Below are 18,670 nucleotides of genomic sequence, written 5' to 3' on the forward strand. Positions count from 1 at the left end.
TGCTATTTGATGTTTCCAAATCCTCTAATAGAGAAGCAAGTTGTTTACAATCCCCTATTCTGTATGTAGAAGCTGAGCCTTTGAGGGCTGCAAACAGCGTCTCTGATTCTCTCTAATTAAATGTCTATAAATACCACTTGGACAGTTGTTACCCAAAACCCAAGACCTCAAAAACCAATCCCGCATATCTCTGAAAACAAAGATACATAATTCCAGAACCTTCAGCTCTTATTTTAATTAACATGGCATTAATGTGGAAAAGGTTACATTGTCCTTATATATTCAGTGTGAATATGCCCTTCATCTTTAATAAGACCCCTGAAGACTAATAACTGGGGAAGAACTCACCCTTTGAGAACATTGCCAGCAACTTTGCTTGCTGAAGTCATCTTCAGGAAATTCTGTTTAGTTAAATATTACATTTGTACATGCGTAAGAATAAGTATAAAATGAAAAGCATGACACTGTGAATAAAACACAAACACCTCATTTATGAAGTGTACAACAATTAGATTTATTCCACCATAAAACTGATTTATCAAGGGTTATGAGGCTATTCAAATATTGTGAATGTTTGTGCGGGGGCGACATTTTCTGTCAGCTATAGAATGAGGTTCTTAATTAGTTTGTCTTGTCTCTATAAAATGTTCCCTCAGTACATGTATAAATATATTATCAGCCATGTGATCTGCAGAATTGAAAGAATCTTTTGTTTAAAATGAACAAGGATCCCATAAAAAATAATGAATCTCTTTGTCTTTAAGACACAGTGCCCTACTTTTTTGATAAACATCTTGTACTAGCTTTGCAAGTATATTTTTGCAAGAAATATATTTGTTGGGTGAACAATGCCTACACTCTTGGAAAGACACTGCAGTTTTAAAACTGTGTATGCCAGTGATCATAGTAAACAGACAATATCATTAGTTGTAGTAATAAACGATCAGTCAATCGGTTACCGTCCCGCTATCTCATATACCAAGATTCTGCTAAGGTGTAGTGGAACATCTTGCTCAACAAAATTCTTTTTTTCTCTATGTTGCCATAATGTTCTTAGACCGAACAAGGGGGCAGAATCTTAACAGAGCATAACTTTGAGACTTGTCATTTTGCTCTCTAACATGATTGACCTGGGTCCAGCTGCACAAATTATAATTATTACTATTGTTTATTTATTTATTTATTTATAAGGCACCTCAGATTCCATAGTGCCAGATACAGAAGCAAGTAACAAATAGATGAGGTAATACATGTCAGTAGCACAGATGAGTGCGAATAATGCTATGGGCACTGACCCCTTGCAACATTCACCTCTTGAAGTAGTCATCTATAAATTTCAATTCTTGTACTCCATAGGTTATACCTCCAGGCATAGGCCCATGTGTCACACCTATATGTGTCATACCTGTAGTACTACAGCAGGGTGGCCCCACCCCCACATGATGGAAGGCAAGGTCACCAATTGGGTTGAAGAAGTACAAGGAGCAGGCGTCACGAACATGCACGTGATGACACAGACAGCCACGTCATTGTGAAATTTGGGTCAAAGTTTAGCTGCACAATGCAAAAGCGCCAGAACAGACTAGGGGACTCACATGTGAACTAGAGTCTAGCAGGAGAGTCTCCAGTATAGGGGATGGAGTGCACAAAGGTGGAGAGTCCCTGGATATTGGGATGAGAGTACAAGAACCTCTGGTCCATGCCTACTGGCTGTCGGCTTGTGTGGAACTACTACACCCATAACACTGGGTTTATGAACCTCCAAAATTGTCTCAATTCTACTAAGCTTGTGCTGGAGGAGTTGGTGACATGGGACGTTACTGTATTACAACCGATATGATTATGTGCTGGAGGAAGAGGAATGAAATAAAGTTTTATGCTTGTTTAAACTGAGATGACCTGGTGCACAAAATTCATTTCAATTACACTGCACTGCCACTAGTGTTCACTCCACATTACACCCATGTTTAAACTGCTGAGTTTTCAGGAGACCCACACCATAGCCGAATAGGAGGGCTACAGCGAATGGGGTATCTCACAACATCATGGTGTCCCAAGTAAGTAACTGCACAACACTAAACCAATAAGGTTTTACATATACACCTCCAGTTGTACTTGTCCATCTTCATCCTTGATTAGGGCTACAGGAGCAGCGTCCTGCATAGTACAGTCATGGCCAAAAGTTTTGAGAATGACACAAATATTATTTTTCACAAAGTCTGCTGCATTAGTTTTTATGATGGCAATTTGCATATACTTCCTCTGTTAACCATGCTTATCTGCAAGGAAACAAATGCAGTCACTATTGTTTTTTAACAAAAAGGGCTTTACAAGCAAGGATATTGCTGCTAATCAGATTGCACCTAAATCAACCATTTATCGAATCAAGAACTTCAAGTAGAGGGGTTCAATAGCTGTGAAGAAGGGTTCAGGGCTCCCAAGAACGTCCAGAAAGAGCCAGGACTGTCTCCTAAAGTTGATTCAGCTGCGGGATCGGGGCACCACCAGTGCAGAGCTTACTCAGGAGTGGCAGCATGCAGGTGTGAGTGCAACTGTACGCACTGTGAGGCAAAGATTTTTGAAGGATGGCCTGGTGTCAAGAAGGCCAGCAACAAAGCCACTTCTCTCTAGAAAAAACATCAGGGACAGACTCATATTTTGCAAAAGGTACAGGAATTGGACTGCTGAGGACTGGGGTCATTTTCTCTGACGAATCCCCTTTCAAATTGTTTGGGGCATCTGGAAAAATGCTTGTCCGGAGAAGGAAAGGTGAGCACTACCATCAGTCCTGTGTCATGCCAACAGTAAAGAATCCTGAGACCATTCATGTGTGGGGTTGCTAATAAGCCAAGGGAGTGGGCTCACTCCTAATTTTGCCTAAGAACACAGCCATGAATAAAGAATGCTACCAAAACATCCTCTAAGAGCAACTACTCTCAAACATCCAAAAACAGTTTGTTGACGAACAATGCCTTTTCCAGCATGATGGAGCACCTTGCCATAATGCAAAAGGGATAACTAAGTAGCTGAGGATCAAAACATCAACATTTTGGGTCCATCGCCAGGAAACTCCCCAGACCTTAATCCCATTGAGAACTTGTCAATCCTCAAGAGGCGGGTGGATAAACAAAAACCCACACATTTTGACAAACTCCAAGCATTGATTAGGCAAGAATGGGTGGCCATCAGTCAGTATGTGGCCCAGAAGTTGATTGATAGCATTCCAATGAGAACTGCAGAGGTCTTGAAAAAGAAGGGTTAACTAGGGTTAATAGTGCCCAGACAAGGGGGCTCCATGCATTTTTATTTTTTTTCAAACATTGATCTTTTTTTAAACTTTATACAGCCGCAGGTCCCGGTGGCTGTCAAGACAGGCAGTGTAACACTCATGTGTTTACTAATCTCGCAGCTAGGAAGCCACGTGTTTTATATGGCCAGCAAATCGCGAGAGATCACCAGCAATTTTGAAGATCAGAGTAAAAAATTGCAGTTTAATACATCTGGCAACTTGGGGACTAAAATTGCGGGTTATCACCCGTGATTTGTCTGGATTTTTAATCTCTGAACAAATTGGAGCTTGATACATTTACCCCTAGATGGAATGTACTCACCAGATGTTCCTGCTCCTTGGTTCACTTTGCTGTTTCCATCCAGATCTCTGTGCATTGCTGTCCATACATATGCTCAAGTTTGCCATTTCCTAAGGATAGTTATTTATTTACCACTGGGTATTTTTGTTAGTGAACTCTTTCTAAAGGCGGCCATCTTTATACTGGCATGACAACTTTCTGTCAGAAGCCACATAAATTCATGTTTATGCATATATGAAGTTGTGTTTTCTTTAAACATTGACCAGCTACAGCACTTTGCTATTAGGTGTGTTGCTTAGATATTACCTGAACTTTTACCATCTATTGTATACCACTTGATCTGGAAATTACTTCTCTTTCTGTGGACTCCCACTCTCTACCCATGAATGTGCAGAGAACCAGATTACTAATCTAAAAGACCACTACTGGTCCTAAAATTATAAAGTGGTTCAGTGGACCATCTGCAGTCATATCTGAACATGTTTTTATATTCAACATTGTATGCAGGATCAGGAAATGAATCATGACCAAATTGTTGACTATTTTTCTTGCTGTTAGGGTGGAAACTCTGCAACGGCATTCTCTAGCTACAAGTACAGCTAAACCACCATCTGTGATGTGTTTAGTCAAATGGAGTACCAGATCAGGCTTGCTGTAGCTTCCTAAATAAGTGTGACATCCAATTCAAGTTATGCTTATCATCTTTGTCCATTACAAGAACAAATTAGCTCTGCTCATGTAGGACATGTTTACTTGGCTAAGGTCCAGCCAACCAGTTGAAGGTCTTCAAAGAACTGTGTATGAATGTTGAGAATAAAAAATAACGGTCATATAGAACACTTTAACTTCTATCTCTTCAAGAAATTCTGGTTTCATTGATATTCACTGCCTCAAAACATTACAGATAAAAAAATCATTTCAGGCGGTGCGCCCTATTTGCATCCCCCAATTCAAGGATATGAGACTGACAAATACCGGCAGCTATGCAATATTAAAGAACGCAATGGAAAAGGTTGGTTTATTAGCGCATACATATATCTACACGCATATTGAGCACATACATGGTACATCTGCACATTTCATATTAGGAAGTTAGAGCTCAAAATATCCTATGTCTTACAAAAGTTCACTAGTAAACACAGGCTACTATCACATTTGTCACAGCAGCTTAACTAGCAGACATCTCAGCTCTTTCATCTGTATCAGATCTAGCTAAGTTTGTGACATAGAGCTGTAAAATATGGCTTCAGCTGCAAATGAATTTCAGGATTACAATGAACAATGTCTTTACCTTTATGCTTCATAGATTCAGTTTTCAATGTTGGGGTTTAATGGCCCGTAAAAATGCTGATTATAAGGGAAAGTACATTGAGTGTTTAGTAACAGGTTAAGTGTTGATGATTTTGAATGTTAGATTTCAGTTTAGATTTGAAGAAAGATAGTGATTTTCATATTTTAATGCTAGTCTAGAGGAATGGAATTTCAGACGTACAGGGTCAAAAGAAGCACAATAGGAAAGAAATAAGCCTGTGCTCGGTTAATTCCATACTATCCAGAGTACCAGCTAAAGGGTTGGGTATGGCTACGCGATTACGACAATTCTGACAAGTGTTATACATCCCCCAAAAAAATCGATGGCAGAAAAACCAGAAACTAAATAGAAGCAGACTTAGCCTGCAGAGGGCCGGCTTCACCGTCATCTCACTTTTGGCGAGCACACATATTCACAAGACCCAGGGTAACTTGTCCTAAGGGAGAGGAACAAGGGTCCTTCTCACAATCTCCATCCTCCACCAGCTGGTAGGAATCATATCTCCTACACCAGCCTGATCTTTCCTCCATTAACCCCCCTGACAATCCACTGCTCCTTTTTATACCCACAGAATAGCCTCAGGCTGTAGGGGTGTGTTGACTGTCTGCTGTGTCTTCGGATATTCAGGCATAGGAATGCAATACACGTTTCCTAATTAAGGTGCTTAAATCAGACATAGAAAGCCACCATGTCTGGCTTTTGAATACACTACTAAACATTTTGTTTGCCTACAGATGTAGCTAAAAGCACAATATTAAAGTTTCTCATTTTAGCCTGTAAAGTGTGGTTAAGTAGCAATGTAAATAGCAGGGCCAAATATACATAATCTATATAAATGGCTACAGCATCACTCCATTGTGTTTTAAACATAACACTTGCCTGACTAGATTTTAACAGAGGAGGGGACACTACCCTAAGCTAGATCTCCGGTTGTTTAGGTAAACAAAGATAGTTTCTGTTGATGTATTGTTTCTGCAGACCTAGAATACAAGTAGACTTACTCTTTTGGCATAAGTAAACACAAGGAAGCCCTAGGAATAGCATGAATACCTCACCTACAGTGTAATAGATAATATGACACAATCTCATCTTAAATCTAATATTCAAACACAGTATGGGGGTGAGCACAGACAAGCTATGGGAATGAATACACACATACGGAATACACAGTCATAATGTGTGCTAGGGCAGACACTCTAGGGTGACATTGGGATAAAAAGTACATGGTATTGTGACATTCCTCCCCCACTTTTTAGACCCAATGTCCAAGCAAATGTAGTCCTCATTCAGTAACTCTTTTGTTGGGTCTGGTAGGAAGGTAATCAGCAGTTCACAGTCCCTTGATCTCCCACTGGGGTCCAATGGGTGCGGGTATATCATTCTGCCCAGCTGGAGTGGGGCTTTATGCTGCCCTCTGTCATAAGAAGAGACAACAATAAAACTGGGCCACTCCTGTGCACACATCTGTGGTAGCAGAGTTGTAGTCCACCATCCCTTGGGTGCCTTGTCCACCCTCAAATGTCCAATTACAAATAGTTTCTTAGCAGGTCCTCTGTTTCTGGAGCCAACGCTCCTCTCTCCCACATACACAAGTGAAAACTGCCAGGGCAGGAAAACTTTGGGCCTCTTTGTCTGTTTTTTTCCCAAAAATCCAATACCCCCTCCACCAAATGCTCAAGTGACCACTGCCCAGTAGCAGGCAAACATAGGGGCTCTCGTATGAATGTTAGGGTGCATCTCTCCTTCCCCGCTACCACATCCACCCAAGAAGTCACGGCTGGCTGCAGAGGAGTAAACAAACCTAAAAGTCCTGTAGTCAGCTCTCCCCCTCAAAAGCCAGGTCTCCACTGTTTAAATTTAAAACATTAAGCGGTTCCAGCATGCCATCCAAGAAATCTGGACCTGAGTTCTCCTTCCCAAAACATCCAAAATAATCTGGAACAAGAGTTGGGGTACATAGGGGCTTCTCACTGCTCGTGCTCGCCTCCTTCGCCTCTGGCACATCAGGAGAGAGTGTTTTCTCCAAAGAGGGAGGGTTAACTGGACTGGGGAAACCAGTGCCACTTCCTGGGTGCAACTGGGTGTTGGAATCTCAGTTGCGGTATCCAGGTTTACAGCAGGCTGGAATTCATTACCAAGTTCTCATCCTGCAAACCCGCAAATGGCCAGTTGTAACACAGCACAGGCTGGTCACTGAGAGTTTTGCTGTGACCTTCCCCCAGTGAGGAGAGATGGGAGAGCAGATGTTGCTTCCTATCACCCATTTGGTCGAGGTCAGCCTCCTTTCCCTGTTGACCTGGAAACTCTGAACTAAATGATTGAATCTCTTGGCCCAATTGTAACATCTTATGGGCTGTCCACTCTAGCGCTTCTTCCACTCAGGCAATTTCACCATGTACCGGGCTCTGGCCTCTGCCTGACACATCAAACAGAATTCTCAACTTTTCCTGCTTGTGAACTCCAATCCAGCTGCTGACTTCATTCCAGACCATGTAGAGGCGCTCCCAGGGCGAACAGACCCATTCATCTCTGGGGACAGCAGCAGCTCTGGGTCCTGGTGGTATAATGGGGTGTCCCCATCTATGCTGGTCCTTGCGCTGTTACTGATATTGCCCTTTCTTTCCTTCTTCAGGGCCATCTTTTTGTGGGGCTGGGACCCACTCTATTTGCTGTTGGATTGGGACCCACTCATCTTGCAGTTTAGGTACGATCCACTGCTGCATACTCTGTGGGGCTGAGACCCACTCTACTTGCTTTGGGGTTACGACTGACTACTCATTCTCTCTCAGGGAGCTGCGAGATGAAATTCAGCGAGTAAACTACCGTATTAACGTTTTTTACGAGCAAGTTTACCGTAGTAACGGTAATAGTTTTAACGCCCTCGTTCCGGCGGCGCCCGGAGGAACAATTGAATACGCCCCTTCATGTTACTCGTGAAATAACCCCTTACGGTATCTAATCATTGTAAGAAAAAATCATTCTAATATATTGTCACATATCAATGTTTAATACATTTTAATTACCGTATATATTCGTGTATAAGGCAACTTTTTCAGGACATTTTTTGTGCTGAAAAAGCCCCCCTCGGCTTATACACTAGTGAACTTACCTGTTCGCCGGTCCCTCAGCTCTTAACTTCCACGTTCCACTGACAGGAAGTTCGGCGCATATATCTCTCTCTCTCTCCTTGTGTGGACACAATCAGAAACCAATATTTTATGTATTGCAAGGTTATACTAATTGTTACTAGACAATCTCAATTGATTTCAGTCAACACCAAAATACATACACCAGGAGGATCTGATATCTTACAAAGTTTCTTTACACCCGGTTGAATTAATATTTACTAATCAAGAACAGCAGCGATTGATTTAGCATTATGGTCTATTATAACAGTCTGTCCTGCAAACACAGTGACGGTGGGTCAGCTTAGAACTTAAATTATTTTTTAAATTTACCAGTAGCTGCTGCATTTTCCACCCTAGGCTTATACTCGAGTCAATAAGTTTTCCCAGTTTTTTGTGGTAAAATTAGGTGCCTCGGCTATAACCAGGTCGGCTTATACTCGAGTATATACAGTAAAATATCCAAATGTCTGCATATATTATAGGATATTGTCTGTCTCTGGCCGCGGGAGAGGTAGGAAAGAATATGTACATGTTGAGGAATTCTAATTTCTGGTCTATTTTATAAGCATATTTATATACATAGGGGCATATTCAATTAGCTTTCCGGTTCACGGGATCGCGCCGGATGGGCCGCAAAGTCAATCCGCGGTACCGCAATAACGTGGATTTTCATTCGCAGCCCATAGGGTTGCGTACGAAAATCTGCGTTATTGCGGTACCGTATTACCAGCAATACTGCGCAGGTTTCACGGTAACGCGCATTACCGCGAACCGGAAAGCTAATTGAATATGCCCCATAGTATGTTGATTCTAGTCAGATGTTAAAACCTTGCTGTCTAAGCCGATACATTTTTGTCTTATGTACATCTGCAAAATGCTTTTACTAAAAAATATAAATAAAAAAAAATAAAAATCCAAATGTCTTCAAATGGTTACCCTTGTTTGCTTGTCTTTCAGTAACACATGCATTTGCAAGACAAATAATATTTTGGGGCTGTGTTGGCAAGAAAAAGTAGATGTATACTGACGCTTCATCCTGCAATACCATGCAATGCTTGTGTGTAGTGCTCTGCTGTTTTCGTCTAATCTCTGCATGATAAAATATTCCAAACAAATGCTTTACTAAAAAATGGAGAACTGACTGAATATATTTCGTTATGATACATTGATGTCATAGCTGTTATACAGAAAAAATATACCATGGTTCTGCAGCAATAATGAGAAAATGAGTAACACACGAAATGTGTAACAATTTTAGAATATCCTGGATAATCAGGTTGTTTTTATTAATACAGTTTGTTTATATGGGAAGTCTGCTATTCTGGGAAACAGTGTATAAAGCAATCACACTATATTGGCATTGTAATATTGTCGAAGTCAAATAATTGTATGTAGTCGTTTCAAATTAATATCCATCAATCTGGTTGTCTTTGTCTGAAAATATGAGAATAGCACGCTATGGCGTGGAAGGACGTATTTAACCACAACACATGCGAACACTTCTACACTCATGCACACTTACACATTGACTTGTATATAGCTCACCTTAAAATAGTTCCAACACACAGTTGTTTATAACCAAATTTATTAGAGTTTATAGTTAAATATAATAATGTTAATTGCACTTTAGTGAGATCTAAGCTTCAGGATACAGGGAACATATCATGTTTGGTATCATTCTAATCCCCTATTTATCCTTAGAGATCCGTTCCTATCGGCCAAGAGATTGCACCTCGCGTATACGAGTTATGGATGATAGGGAATTAATGATCAGAATGGTATTATGTGTGTAATACAAATAGACCAGTTTGAACCAGGTTTTCGGCGGGAAGATATGTATGCAGTTGTTGGAGAGCTGATCCCCACCCTTGGAGGGCATCGTTTGAACTGACCTATGTCCTGCATTAAACCAGACTTCTACTGTTTTTAATGTATGACCAACTGTATATAAACTGAGCTCTAGAACTATCATACAGTCTTCTTGACCACAGACTTCAGGATTGAATGACTGTATGCTGGATCCAGAGCGCCTCTGTATGTAATCGGTTGTACTTATTTTATTAATTGTTACTCTTTTAATTTTTGCTATTAAATCGCTTTGTGAGTTGGAACCACACTATTCGATTTGGACAATTTTCATTGAATAGTGACTAGACGAACATAACAATTTGGGGGCTTTTCAGCAGAGATCACGCTATCAGAAGATTTGCAAGGCCTAAGGATTTCGATTACACAACAAAGGGTGGAGATGCGTCATATACGGGTAAGAATGCAATGTGTTCGAGGCCTGTTTATCATTCTGTGTTGTGAAACCGAATGTCCGTTTTTGTGTTATCCAAGGAGCACTGGTTAGAACCTAGGGACAAGAAAGAAAAACTGTTTCTTTTTATTGTCACTGTGCGATTTAATGTGATTTATTTTGCATGGCATATGCAGACTTCCTGTATTGTTGCCACGTGTTTAATCAGTTGTTTTGATAGTCTTGCTGTATGTATAGTGTAATCAATTAGTAAAGCCTCTGAAAAATTATTACAATTATTTGGGAAAGTATTTTTCTGCGCAGAAAACAAAGGTATATATATATATATATATATATATATATATATATATATATATATATATATATATATATGTGTGTGTGTGTGTGAATTGTGCGATTGTGAAGTGAAAGTTGATTTACTGTTGAAAAAGACAGAGAATGTTGGTTGCTGTTTGACGAGTGAAGAGTGAACTCTCGCGAGATCTCCGGGGACGGAGGACTGCAGTGACAGGTAAGCGCTTGAGGAGGGGGGGCCCTCACGGGGTACAGGGGGGTGGCGGGTGGCTCACATTGGGGGCCTCACGGGGGAATGGAGGCGCCCTTAGCCCAGGGGCCTCCATTCCCTTAATCCGGCCCTGAATCTGGGTGCCACTCCATACAGAGGGGCAGAAATCACACCAGGGGGCATATTTACTAAACGGCGGGTTTGAAAAAGTGGAGATGTTGCTTATAGCATTAATCAGATTCTAGCTGCCATTTTGTAGAATGTACTAAATAAATGATAACTAGGGACCTGATTCATTAAGGATCTTAACTTAAGACACTTCTTATTTAAGTTTCCTGGACAAAACCATGTTACAATGCAAGGGGTGCAAATTAGTATTCTGTTTTGCACAGAAGTTAAATACTGACTGTTTTTTCCTGTAGCACACAAATACTTGATAGCTTATTTGTACACTGAAATGTAAAGTTGATATTTGTGTGCTACATGAAAAAAAACAGTCCGTATTTAACTTATATTATTGTTATTATATTATTATTATTATATTAATATTAGTATTTAAGCAAAAAGAATGAGTAACTTTGCACCTTGGCAAATCCATGTTACATTGGAGGGGGAGGTTAATTTAAAATGTAGGGACAAATTTATAGTTGGGGTAGGCCATGTTCTAGATCAACTTTAAATTTCAGTGTACAAATAAGCTATCAAGTATTTGTGCTCTACATGAAAAAACAGTCAGTATTTAACTTATGTGTAAAATAATAAACTCATTTGCACCCCTTGCATTGTTACATAGTTTTGCACAGGAGAAAGCTTACTCATTTTTTTGCCTTACTTTCCTTAATGACTCAGGCCGAAACATTTTTTAAGTTGCTTTGAAACAATTTCAGATTTGGAATAATGTACATCATGGCTAAACCATAATGATTTAAACCTATAATTGACATACTTATCTTAGGAAGAAAGTGGTTTAGAAGGTTGGATATTATCTTTTTTTAAACAGACCCACAAATTTATTAGCCATACAAACTCACGTAGTTGTATTCTGAACTTTCATAATTTATCTACTTTCTGTTGTAATAATGATAAGCTATAACTGTAATATAAATTAAATAAAACAAACCTGTCAGAAACAATTATTTTGGTGATGATGGTATTTTTTTATATTAATCTCTAATTTTTTTACTACTAATATATTTGGCAGTATAAAGACAAACAAAGACAAATAGGGAAGAACAAGTAAAGAGAATAAGTGTACGTCAGCAAAACCAACTGGGTGGGTAAAGGTCAAATGTAAATAAGGGATGGAAGTAAGGGAGGGGAGACAATAGCACCATAGGAAAGGGATATCCATAAAAATAATCAAAAGTCAACATCAAGCAATCGAAGCCTGCACACACACCACAAACTTTGTTAAAACGGCCCTGTCTGTTGCACTGTGAAGTTTTGGATGAGTGTCTTACGTTTCTTGGAGGGTAGATTGCTTCCTGTTATCAGAATCAGGAGGCTGTAATAAAAATGCAATAAAAATGTAGTTGAACAGGATTTGTGAAGCTAAGATCAGGTTTTACCATGACATAAGTAAATGGATACAAAGTAATTTTCTTCTACAGTTGTACATATGGAAGCTTTTCTGGCATGCTTCTAAAGTTTCCCCCTGCCCTGAAGCAAGTTTTAAATTAAATAAAATATTCCAATAGAACATGTAAGAGAGTTTAACAAATGCGCGAGAGGGTGTGGAGCCCAGCAGGGATTTATACACTAGAAATCTAACCATTTTAGCTCCATATGCTGGGAACACCAAACAAACTTTTCATTATCCTCTACGCCTTGTAGGCCTCTGAACATTGACATTCTTCCAGATATAGAGTCGCCTAATCTTTTCATATCTCGTATACCTGTTCTCCAGTCGGGACAGGCTGAGTGCATGAGAAAAGTATTAACCTTCTATAACCACCGTCTTGTTTGTACTTCCCTAATTGTTCTATTAGTTTGTCCATTGCTGTTAGGAACAACTGACTCTGACTATCAAGTGCCTCACTAGGAGTTGTAAAATAATTTTCTCTGCCTGGCGAACCTAGAGGTGGGATCTCCAGCCAATTCTCTTCCCGGCCACTGAGGCCTACATTTTGATTAACTTCTTTATCCTCGCAGGGTTTTACAGGCAATATTGCATTCCACCGTCTTCCTCTTCCATCAGAAATGACAGCGGGTAGCAATCCTCTATCTAACCTGGTATGACCCTCCAGTAATACAGCATGCGTCTGATTATTGTCTTCTCTTCAAAGTTCTCTTAACAGCCATTTTGGTAACATCTTCATCAGTGGGGTCTGACAATTCACCACTAAGTGGAAACAATTCTCTCCATTCTACATCAGCTGTTCACACCAGTAACCACTTATGCTCTTTTATTACAGTGAGACCTTTAGCAAGGTATCGGTAAAATCATTTCCCTTTAAACTTTCAGGCCTTCCATATTCGTAAGGGAAAAATCCCTATGCTGTATTTGAATTGAGCATAATTTGCTAAGCACTGAGATGGACAAGTGCTGAATTCAGTTTTATTTCATCAATAATACAAGTGCATTTTGTTCATGCCACCAACTACTCAAATTAGGGCTGCATAATAACAGCAAAGGAGATAAGGGACACCTGGTTCTCAGGGACTGACTGGGCATCTGCTCTCCAGGCCGGTAGCATAATGGGCTACCTGTGTCTGGGTCAATGGGCTACCTGCATTTTTTTCCCCTTTAAAATGTTTCAAAAATAGGCTGCTGAGTTTAGTGTCCCCCCCCCCCCCCCTTCCTCATGCTAAAATGTGCCAGCTAGTCTCTGCTATGTCTCCCTGAGTCTTAGATGGGATTTTTCTGTGCATGTGGGGTGTTGATGGTAACAAATACACTTTATAGATTCCAATAAATGGCTTCTAAAACAGTAGCAGGTATTTGAAGTGAGAGAGTCACGAAAAGCTGCTGCTGCTGGTCATGCAATAGAATAATAATGACAATTTCCAAAAATTGCCTGCTGGGGAAGGAGAGCAAGACTCAGCTCTGCAGCCTATTTGTGGAACATTTTAAAGGAGAAAGAAAATGCAGGTAGCCCATTAATGACTCGTGTATTTTGAAAACTTTTGGAGCCTTTCAGGGAATAAAATAATTGAAGACAGGTTGGAGGCTCTTAGTCTCACCAACATTAATCCTCCTACAACAGAATCTTCCCTATAGATGACAAACTGACAAATTATAATTCTTTTCTACTCCACACTACTTGAGTTTATAAGACTACAACTTTAAAGCCCTTCTTTGGTCCAGCAGGAACTGTACAATTTGTATTCAATAATCCAGATTGTCACCACAAATAAGAGACGAATTGCCACTGAAAACCCTATAAATCGATTGATTACTTAAGAACTGTACATGTATAGCTATGAGAGAGAGATAACACCATTGAGTTTCACCTATGCGTTATGTGGACATAAAAGCTAGGGCATTAAGAGGGCAAATTATACTTTCTACTGTATGGTGAAGGACCACTTGGAGAATAAATGATAGGGATATAAATCACTTCAATACCACGGTTTACTGACAACTGTGATAAAACCCTGGGCCAGCTGACACTTTTATATTGGACTGCCATTAAATGGATGGAAGAGACTAGTTGGACGTTGAAATTTATATAAGGGCCTATCATTCATAATAAATATGTATTTATTTACTGAGATGTTATATACATGTATTCGAAGCTACCCAACTTGAGTGTTACAACAGGAGAGATCTCCAGGAAAAAATCCTTCTTAAATGTGAAATGCCAATATCTATAGGCTAAGATGTCAAGTAGGTGAAGAGATAGAGTGAGGAGAAGCAGTAATGGGAGGCGATCCAGCACCTTTATCTGATTCAATAATAGAGTATTGAAGATTGTAATTAGTGTTGATTAAACTTAAGGGGAAAGTACACTCATAAGATACCCAGTTTTCTCAGGGCACAGGTTACTGGTATTAAACTGCAGACTGACAGGAAGTGGTCGCTATAAACCTGGAACTTTCACCCATTGCAATTAAATAATGGTTATTGCAGAGTGATATCAGAGGCACTTCTTAGGTTCATAATAGTGCAGGAATTGTATGTTTCTTTTGGTTGTGTTGAAGTGGTAGCGGTGACAGAATGGGATTACTGTTACTGTGCTTTACGCGGGTTACTGATTGTTAGCAACTAATCTTCACTGACTACACCTACTGGTGCTGTTTGGTGAAACCAGCCACTCACTCACTCAGTCAATTGCATTCCAATGTCATGTCTTAGACTCCTTTGATGGCACCTGGAGCCACTCATGCATCTTTGGCAATGTTTAGCTGCTGCAGGACCTCTTTACTGGTTGCTTTGGCTAAATCCTTCCTGACTGCTTAATATGGATCAGGACTGTTAAGTCATTGGCAGAGGACTGACACAGAATGTTCTGCTTCACGTATGACTGCCAGGTTATGGATTAAAGTGTACACTTTAATTTGTTGATCACAGCAGACAGGTGTCTCATAGATACAAGCAGAATCTTAGTAGCAAGGATGTTTATTGACTCAGATAGCTCTTTTAAGAGGTGTTCCTTTAAGTGCATACACACACCACTAGTAGGTAGTGATGTGACTAATTCTAGACATTAAACTAATCTCTAGGACTCTCACCCATACTTCTATATCTATATTACTTCAAGCTGGAATTAGCTCATTAGAAGTCCCCTAAATATGCTGGGAAGGCCTCCAGTGCTGTTTCTCTCTGGTCCACAGACTTGGAGACCAGAAGCATGGCAGTCAGACACTGCTGATCCCTGCCCGGGTTGCTGCAAAGGCTCCCACTAGACCATCGGAAAAGCAAAACATTTTAAATTCTAGAGTATATATATATTTACATATACAAGGCTCTATGGGTGCACTAGTGATATAGTTACAAATTATTCTACATAATGTGCAAGCAAGGGACACAGCCAGAGTCAGTCTGGAGCATAGGGCTCTGGGAAGACTTGTCTACCCTCCACATTTCAGGTGGATCTAGAGAGATCACATAAAAGAGGTATGCCCGTATACCAGGTGGTTTTATAGAGTCAGGTACTCACCAACCACTCACATATTTTGTCTCCCCTATCAATTTTCAAGATCCTTGTGGAACAGGTAAATTATTCTGGATGTCTTCCTGTAATCTGTTTTTGTTTTTTGTCCTCAGACCGTGTACCACTGCTGCCCCACAAGCTTATCTAAGGATGTGGTAATAGTTTAGATATTGGCCTGAGTTTTCTTTTGTAAATCCTTTTCAATACCTTAATTACTGAACACAATTACATAATAAATTTAGTTTGACAACATTATCACTGAAATTGCTAAATTCCAATCAAATTGCTAAATTTTGGATGACACAATGCTTATTTTACTGCAGAAATCTTTAATTGGTTATAGTGCAGAGGTGTCCAAACTCAATCCTCAAGAGTTACTAACAGTTCATGTTTTCAGGATTTATTTAATCATGCACAGGTGAGTTAATCTATTTGGCTGGGTCAGTAATTATCCCACCTGTTTCTACAGAAATCCTGAAATCATGACCTGTTGGTAGCCCTTGAGGACTGAGTTTGGACACCTCTGTTATAGTGTATCATTGTCTGAGAAGAAGTGTATCAATATATGATATATTCCATCTTTCGAATCACACTTTTTGTTAAAATTCTTTCATATTCATCTTTTATAGTGTTCAAAATGGCAGAACATTTCTTGTACATCTGACACATAACTGTCATATTTATAATGATCTCTTTTAGTTTTGTTTTTTTCAACTCTATATTTAGAAAGGGGACAATGAGAACAAAACCAGTAAGCAGTCATATACAAACAATCAAGTCGTTCCCTTTCAACTTTTCTGTATACATAGGGTGGGGGGAGGTACAAAGTGGAGTTAAATGACACATACAGAACAATGATAAATTTTAATCAATATACAACATATATGCATGGGTGTTAACAGGGAAAGAACAAGCAGGCAACCCATCAGAGCACATTGTGTTTCTTATATACTAAATGGAGAACGTCCAGGCCAGAGAAACCAGAGGTGGCTCAGGGCTCAAGTTGTGAGCAGAGCTAGGAGTCACGGAACATTAGGCGGAGCGGACAGAGAGTCCCGGCTCTCCCGAAGGTATTAGGGGGCCCAAACAAGGTTGAACTTATGACGCTTGTCATGTAGGTAGTAAGTAGTAGATTCCATGCCTGTGATATGCCACACATAGTTCTTAAGTGCCAGTAGGGTAGGGGAACACTGGTTTCTCCAGTGATTGGCTATTAAAGATTTAGTAGAGGATTTCAAGGTTTCAATTTCAGAGCTAGACTTTCATAAGTGATATAATATCAGCATTTCTTAAAATTGAATGGGCCTAACACCACCCAGGTTTTATGAACTGCAATCTTTTAAAGTGAAGCAGAAGAAATAACGTTCACAATCATTTTCTGAAGTGATGAATAAGAGAAAGACATTTTTTTTTTTTTAAATACTTACCTTGCGGTCAAATCAGCGGTGATCCGGCTCCCTCCCTGGTCCCCTGTTCTGTGCTGTGCTCGCAGTGAATGCTGGGCAAGATGTCACGCCCAGCATTCACTGCAACCACAGCACGGAAGAGGGCAGAAGAGACTCAGCGGCGCGGAAAAAAGTAGAGGATCGGACTTAAGGTAAGTTAAGGGGGCCCCTATATATATATATATATATATATATATATATATAGTGATTATATATATATAATCACTTTTTTTTTACATACACATATATTTTTTTTAAACATACACACACACTATTTATATATATATATCTATAATATAAATGTCTAGTGGCTTGTGTTAGTCTGTCTGTGTGTGTGTGGAGAAAATAAAACCAAGCTGCAGCGCCACCTGCTGGGCGGAGTTATACACTGGCTACTAAATTCTTAGTGTGTGTGGAAATTTTTTTTTAGAAAGGGCTAAAATTTGGTATACTAAGATGTTTTTAATTTGTTAATTTAATTTGTTAATTGTTAAAAGTGTTTATAAAGATTTAAAAAAAATATATATTTCTTGAAGGAGAAGTGACAGTTGGGAGTGGTTGGTGGTTGCCGGGGGTGACAGTGGGGAGTGGTTGGTGGTTGAGGCCTGGGCTAGGCCCAAATGCATGACAAGAACCTTTTTAACACCTTAAGTAGCTTGATTTGACTAGAATGCATGAGTATTAACTTACCTTGTGTATATATATATATATATATATATATATATATATATATATACACATATATATATTTTTTTATTTTTTTAGGGGGCCGGTACACTGCATTGCGCGGGGGCCCATAAAGTTGTTAAGGTGGCCCTGCATTTATTGCCAAGGATAAGTGAGCATTATGCTCAGTTGTATTTATTTCCAAACCTCAGAGAATAATTCTAAAATAAAGTACAAAAGGGGACACTTCTGTGGTGCACAAATGATATGTTTATTGAAAAATCTTAAAATGGACGCAAATTATATATAAATCTTAAGATGATATAGTTCATATATTTCGCATCTATAGATCAAACAAGCTTGTAATCAGCTACCAATAAGATGATTTGCAATATATCAATACAAATATTGTATTATAAATATTGGCATTGTTAATCCAATGGGAATAGAATAGATAAACATAATTTCATTCAGAAAAGAGTCATAATGCAGTCTACAACCTTTGGATGTCTGACAGCAGTTCAGGAGAATGACTGTGACCTATTTAAAAAAAGAACGATACACAAAGAGCTTGATCCTGCAATAGCTAATCAAGGATTTTGCCAGGTTCGAAATCTGTCTTAATCCATTTCCATAATCCACCTAAGGGGAAATGTTATAGTATATTA

Source organism: Mixophyes fleayi, chromosome 8, assembly GCF_038048845.1.
Source record: "Mixophyes fleayi isolate aMixFle1 chromosome 8, aMixFle1.hap1, whole genome shotgun sequence".
Lineage (NCBI taxonomy): Eukaryota > Metazoa > Chordata > Amphibia > Anura > Limnodynastidae > Mixophyes > Mixophyes fleayi.